General features: G+C 46.9%; 1 pseudogene; it reads left to right on the top strand.

The window, feature by feature from the left end:
• LOC129251851 (large subunit ribosomal RNA) overlaps positions 1-2587 on the top strand; it is a 2783-nt pseudogene extending 196 nt beyond the window's left edge.
• Positions 2588-7500: the final 4913 nt, after the last annotated feature.

Genomic DNA, 7500 nt, shown 5'->3' with positions numbered 1-7500 from the left:
AGTCCTTCTTAAATGAGGCCATTTACCCATAGAGGGTGCCAGGCCCGTATAACGTTAATGATTACTAGAAAGATATTTCCAAAGAGTCGTGTTGCTTGATAGTGCAGCACTAAGTGGGTGGTAAACTCCATCTAAAACTAAATATAACCATGAGACCGATAGTAAACAAGTACCGTGAGGGAAAGTTGAAAAGAACTCTGAATAGAGAGTTAAATAGTACGTGAAACTGCTTAGAGGTTAAGCCCGATGAACCTGAATATCCATTATGAAAAATTCATCATTAAATAATTAAAAAAATAATGTGCATTTTTTTCATATAAGGACATTGTAATCTATTAACATAATAAAGTATTTATCAAAAGATCATTGGTGATATTAAGTTTATTTAAATTAATTTGCTTTTTAAGCATATTAACATAAAATAAATACTAATGATTTGATAAAGTGTTGATAGATTTTATTATATATAATGCTAAAATTCATTTTTTGAATTTTACAAAAAATTTAATATCTATGATATTAATATTTATTTGTATGCATTTATATGATTAACAATGCGAAAGATTCAGGATACCTTCGGGACCCGTCTTGAAACACGGACCAAGGAGTCTAACATATGTGCAAGTCATTGAGTTATATTAAACTTAATGGCATAATTAACTTAACTTAAATATAATGGGATTAATTTTTAGTCTATTTTTTAATAAATAGTCAATTAATTCAATCCCGGGGCGTTCCATATAGTTATGTATAATGATAATTTATTATTATTTATACCTCTAACTGGAGCGTACCTTGAGCATATATGCTGTGACCCGAAAGATGGTGAACTATACTTGATCAGGTTGAAGTCAGGGGAAACCCTGATGGAAGACCGAAACAGTTCTGACGTGCAAATCGATTGTCAGAATTGAGTATAGGGGCGAAAGACCAATCGAACCATCTAGTAGCTGGTTCCCTCCGAAGTTTCCCTCAGGATAGCTGGTGCATTTAAAAATTATATAAAATAATCTTATCTGGTAAAGCGAATGATTAGAGGCCTTAGGGTCGAAACGATTTTAACCTATTCTCAAACTTTAAATGGGTAAGAACCTCACCTTTCTTGATATGAAGGTTGAGGTTATGATATAATGTGCCCAGTGGGCCACTTTTGGTAAGCAGAACTGGCGCTGTGGGATGAACCAAACGTAATGTTACGGTGCCTAAATTAACAACTCATGCAGATACCATGAAAGGCGTTGGTTGCTTAAAACAGCAGGACGGTGGACATGGAAGTCGTAATCCGCTAAGGAGTGTGTAACAACTCACCTGCCGAAGCAACTAGCCCTTAAAATGGATGGCGCTTAAGTTGTATACCTATACATTACCGCTAAAGTAGATGATTTATAAAACAATTTCGATTGATTTATAAATTTTGAAACTTTAGTGAGTAGGAGGGTACAATAGTGTGCTTAGAAGTGTTTGGCGTAAGCCTGCATGGAGCCGCTATTGGTACAGATCTTGGTGGTAGTAGCAAATAATCGAATGAGACCTTGGAGGACTGAAGTGGAGAAGGGTTTCGTGTGAACAGTGGTTGATCACGAGTTAGTCGGTCCTAAGTTCAAGGCGAAAGCCGAAAATTTTCAAGTTTTTAATAAAAAAAAAATATTAATAAAAATATATTTAAAAATAATTAAAATACTTGAATTATTTTGAACGAAAGGGAATACGGTTCCAATTCCGTAACCTGTTGAGTATCCGTTTGTTATTAAAAATGGGCCTTGTGCTCATCCTGGCAACAGGAACGACCATAAAGAAGCCGTCGAGAGATATCGGAAGAGTTTTCTTTTCTGTTTTATAGTCGTACTACCATGGAAGTCTTTCGAAGAGAGATATGGTAGATGGACTAGAAGAGCATGACATTTACTGTTGTGTCGATATTTTCTCCTCGGACCTTGAAAATTTATGGTGGGGTCACGCAAACTTCTCAACAGGCCGTACCAATATCCGCAGCTGGTCTCCAAGGTGAAGAGTCTCTAGTCGATAGAATAATGTAGGTAAGGGAAGTCGGCAAATTAGATCCGTAACTTCGGGATAAGGATTGGCTCTGAAGATTGAGATAGTCGGGCTTGATTGGGAAGCAATACCATGGTTTATGTACTCGTTCTGGGTAAATAGAGAATTACGATTCTTGTTCCCCGGATAGTAGTTACGTAGCCAATTGTGGAACTTTCTTGCTAAAATTTTTAAGGAATTATATCATTCGATATATATTCCTTTTAAATTATAACGATTATCAATTAACAATCAATTCAGAACTGGCACGGACTTGGGGAATCCGACTGTCTAATTAAAACAAAGCATTGTGATGGCCCTAACGGGTGTTGACACAATGTGATTTCTGCCCAGTGCTCTGAATGTCAAAGTGAAGAAATTCAAGTAAGCGCGGGTAAACGGCGGGAGTAACTATGACTCTCTTAAGGTAGCCAAATGCCTCGTCATCTAATTAGTGACGCGCATGAATGGATTAACGAGATTCCTACTGTCCCTATCTACTCATTCTCAGTTTGACTGTTGAATAGTGCGGACGTGTCGTGTGCTAAGCGGTGATTAGCGATTTTTGCGATTTCTTTTGCGTTTATATTCGTGTGTGATAACCGGTGTATTACAGTTGTGCGAGTGACGCTAATATTGTTGTGGCTGTACCATAGCGGTACAGTGTTTACAATTAATTGCGCTAGTGAGTGCCGTTGTCCGAGTGACGCTACTTTGTAGTAGCTGTACAGTGTTACGAATAATTGAAAGTGCCGTACGGTAGTGTTGTTGGACACTCCAGTGAGTGCCAATATACTCCGTGCTATAGACACAGAGTGCGTGTTTGTGAGTGCTGCTAGATACAGCGTTGGAAATTTTCCATCAAGTTGTTTACAACTTTTGCGGGCGTGCCGTTGTTTTTCGGCGTGGTGTGTTGTGCGTAGCTGTACCATAGCGGTGCATTGTTTACGAGCAATTGCTCAGGTGACTACGGTTTGTGCTGGTGACGCCACTGTTCGCGTGGCTGTACTTTGTGTACAAGTGTACCTTGTTGGTATATTGTGGGACGCTCAAGTGAGTGCCGCTATACCAAGGTGTTTACAATTTTTGTGTGCCGCTAACTTCTGGCGTGGTCTTTTGGCGCGTGCCGTTACATTCGGTGTGGGTGTACAGTGCGGGCGTACACTAGGTCTGTCGTGCCGCTATATTGCCATATTTGGCAACAGTAAAAAGGGCGTCCTCTTTTGTGCGTGGGTACAGTACTGCGCCAAGGTTGAATACCTTGTGCAGGTGCTACGACCAAAGCGTGTTGTGTTTTTGCCTGCGGTCGAGCTCGGCGTTAGCTCCACCTTGGTCGACCCGTCCTTGTTCGGGGAACAGTGTTCTGTCCGGCAAGGCATTGGTGGTGGCCTTTGCCAAACCTTTGGTTGGCGCTGTGGGCTACGCCCTCGCGCTTTGCTTTGGCTCGCCGATAGGTGCAGCCGCTGTGTGCGTGCCTGTGCGGGGTTCGTTCCTGCCGTGCAGTAATTGCCGTTGCCCAAAAGGGACTCAATTTTTGTTGTTGCTCAGGAGGCCTTATCCGGCGAATTCGGCAACCTAAGTGTGAGGGTCGTTGGGCAATGCCCAAATTAGAAGGTGTGAGGAAGAGGGCGAACACCCCTCTTCCAAGCGGTTCGGCGGTGCCATCGTCGGCAATGGACGAATCGACGTCCGGAGAGGAGGAGGTGATTTTGCGGTCTCCTCCTCGCATTAAGAAGAAGACCGCTGGGGGTGCAGCGGTCCCGGTGGTGAAGTCAGGTAAGGAGGTTTTAAAGGTACCTGAAAAGGTGCCTTCCAGTAAGTCGGGGGTGAGTGGAAGCGATGGCGCTTCCGAAAGTGGAAAAATTGGGAGTGGAAAAAAGGGGAGTAAGACAGGGGCTAAATTAGGTCCAGCTGGGAAGCACCTGGTAGATTTCTGTAAGAGATTGCGTGCTTCCCAGGAAGGTTTGGGAGCGTTCGGGGGGGGTGCCGAACAGAAGAAGGTTGGGGGCGAATTCATGGGACGCTTTAAGTCCATTGTGACGGCCTTTAGTGGAGCCGTCATTGACATGGACGGCGTCCCGAAGAGCACAGCGAAGGATCTCCTTGGATACTCCTTGGAGTTTGAGGAGCTCTTTGTTGAGATGGTGGCGGAGATCGCCCATCTTCGTGGGCGGTTGGAAGCCACCATGACAACCAGGGAGGAAGCACCTCGGAGGACGGCTGGAGCTGCGCTGGCTGGTGCAGCGATGATGCCGGCACCTCAGGCGCCTGCGCCTGTGTTGCCTGCGTTGCCGGTGCCCAAGCCAGTTGAGACCTGGTCGGTCGTAGTGAGGGGTAAAACCCCCACTACTTCCAAGGAGGTGATCAAGAAAGTTGTAAAGGAGGTTGGGCCTTCCATGGGGGTTAGGGTGCACGAGGTGCGCCCGTTGAAGGATGGAGGTGCGATTATTCGCACCCCATCCGTTGCCGAGAGGGATAACTTGGCAAAAAATGCCAAGTTTTCCGAAGTGGGGCTCGATGTGAGCATACGTCGGAAGCTGGGGCCTAGGGTTGTGGTCCAGGGGGTTCACACGGAGATCTCCCCTGAGGATTTCATGGGAGAGTTGTTCCGGTTGAACCTCAAGGAGTTCAGCCCTGGGTGCCGTGAGAAGGACGTGAGGATGATCAGCCGTCCTTGGAAGGTCAGCCCCGATGGGGTGACGAATGTTGTCCTTGAGGGAACGGACATGCTAATGTCCGCCCTCCTGGAAGCAGGTCGTTGCTACATAAAGTGGTTTTCCTTCCGGGTACGGCCAGACCAACTGACGCCCGGCTGCTTCCGATGCATGGGGTTTGATCACAGGGTGGCAGAATGCAGAGCCAAGAAGGATGTCTGCCGTAGGTGCGGGCAAGAAGGACACAGGAGTGCAGGTTGTGGCAATGCCCCGCATTGTCGCAACTGTGCGTTTAAGGGCAAGCCAGCCGGACATCTAATGATGTCCACTGTCTGCCCGGTGTACTGTGCCATTGTTGCCCGTGCGAACGCTAGACATTGATGGTTGAACTATATCAACTGAACTGTCAGGGGTCATATGCCGTGATGTGTGAATTGGGGGCGTGTATGTCGGAGGGGGGCTGCGGCATTGCTTTGCTCCAGGAACCATACTCCACCAATGGGGTGGTGAGAGGCCTTCCTGGGGGCTTCAGGGTCTTTACGGACCTTGGAGTCAAGGCCGCAGTAGCTGTGTGTGAGCCAAGCTACTCTTGTGTAGTAGTTGACTCATCACAGTGGGGAGTATGTGTGTGTGTCGAGGGGGAATTCGGCAGAATGAATGTCGTCAGCTTGTACTGCAAGTCTGACGAGCCTCTAGAGCCCTACTTAAGATACATTGATGCGGTGCTACTACTTGAGAGTAGCATTCCTGCCATCGTGTGTCTTGATGCGAATGCTACATCTCCGATGTGGTTCAGCAAGGTATCCAGGCATACTGCTGGATATCGGAGCCACAATCGAGGTGAGGTTATGAGCGAGTGGATTGTGGCGAATAACCTCCTTGTAGCAAACGAACCAAGCGTATGGTATACGTTTGAGGGGCCTAGAGGTGTGAGTGACATTGACGTGACGCTCATGAATGACGCAGCAGCGGGTAGGTTCGAGTGTAAATGGAGTGTTAGGGGGGGTTGGGGAATTAGTGACCATAATTTAATACAAATTATGGTTACTCCCCGTACCCCGCAGTTAGAAGGGGGGAGTCCATTGAGGCGATGGCGTACCTCGTGTACCGACTGGAACCGATATGGACATACTGTTAGGGAAGCGGTATTGGATATACCGCTTAGGGAGTTTGAGGAATTGGGGGTTGACGAGCAAATTGCTCGTCTATATGAATGTGTTTGGGGTGTGAATGACTTATTGTTTAGGAAAGCTAGGGCTGTGAGAATGAAAGGTGTGAAATGGTGGACGAGTGAGTTAAATTCAAAGAGGAGGTCTGTCCGACGCTTGAGGCGTTTGTTTCAACGCGGCAGGCGGACCAATTCGGAGAATCTGTCTCAGCTCAAGTATCAATTTAGCGTAGGGATGAAAGAGTATAAGAAGATGCTTGTGAGAGTGAAGGAGGAAGAGTGGAGGAGATTTGTGGGGGAAAATAGGGACGACCCTTGGGGACAGGTCTATAGGATCTGTCGGGGTCGTCGAAATGAGATGGCTAGCTCTCTTCGCGTAGGTGATACTGTATTATCGACGTGGAGAGAGTGTGCCAATGTTCTGTTAGGCGAGTTTTTTCCCAGGGCTGAGGTTCAGGTTCCTCCTGCACAAGAGGTGCCTGTCCCTCCAATAGAAGCTGAGGAGTTGGATTATGCATTTGGCCTGGTCAGGTCTAAAAGGTCTCCAGGTTTCGATGGTTTGAACGGAGAGATGTGCAAATGCTTGTGGAAGTTCATTCCGGAATATTTGGAGGCCATTTATGATAAATGCATATGGGAGGGATATTTTCCACGCGAGTGGAAAATTGCTAGGGTCGTTGCACTCTTGAAGTCGCCCGATAAGATCAGGAGCGATCCTCGATCTTATCGTGGTATCAGCCTCCTTCCGGTGCTTGGAAAAGTGCTGGAAAGGGTTATGGTTGAGCGGCTTCAGGAGCTAACTCGGGGTGTTAGGTCGGATAGGCAGTATGGGTTTAGGAAAAGACGTGGTATAGAGGATGCGTGGTTGTATGTTCAGAGTGTAGTTAGGGAAAACGTCAATAAATATGTCCTTGGCATATTTATTGACTTTAAGGGGGCGTTTGATTACTTGCGCTGGGATCGTGTGTTGCAGAGATTAGAGGAGCTTGGCTGTCCGGAAATTACTCTATGGCGGAGTTATTTTTCGGACAGAAAAGCATCCATGGTAGGAGTGGGCGGGAGTGTGGAGATTGGGGTGGAGCGAGGCTGTCCGCAGGGATCCGTCTGTGGTCCCTTCATTTGGAACCTCATGATGGACTCCCTGCTTCGGCAGTTAGAGCCACTCTGTAAACACTGTGCGTATGCGGACGACCTTCTCATTTTGGTTGAGGGTCGTTCGCGTGAGGAACTAGAGCGAGTGGGGGGGCAGCTCCTTACATTTACCCACAATTGGGGGGTAGATGTGGGAGTGGACATATCGATGGACAAAACGGTGACAATGCTGCTTAAGGGCAGATTGTCCCCGAGTCGTCCACCGATTGTACGTTTGAATGGGATAGGGATTAGGTATGTGACGCAAGTCAAATACCTGGGGGTAGCTATGAGTGAAAGGATGTGTTTTACTCCACACTTAGTTTCGTTGAGGGAGCGGCTGCAGGCAATCGTTGGGCAAGTGCGTCGCGTTGTCAGATTTGACTGGGGTCTTAGCCGGCGTGCGGTTCGTACCGTATATCGGGGCCTATTTGTGGCCTGTGCCACTTATGGTGCCGCTATATGGTACGAATGGGCTTTAAAGTCGGTTGGCAAACGTCATCTGATGGCGTG

Source organism: Anastrepha obliqua, unplaced genomic scaffold (genome assembly GCF_027943255.1).
Source record: "Anastrepha obliqua isolate idAnaObli1 unplaced genomic scaffold, idAnaObli1_1.0 ptg000080l, whole genome shotgun sequence".
Lineage (NCBI taxonomy): Eukaryota > Metazoa > Arthropoda > Insecta > Diptera > Tephritidae > Anastrepha > Anastrepha obliqua.
This window is presented reverse-complemented; position numbering and strand designations above follow the sequence as displayed.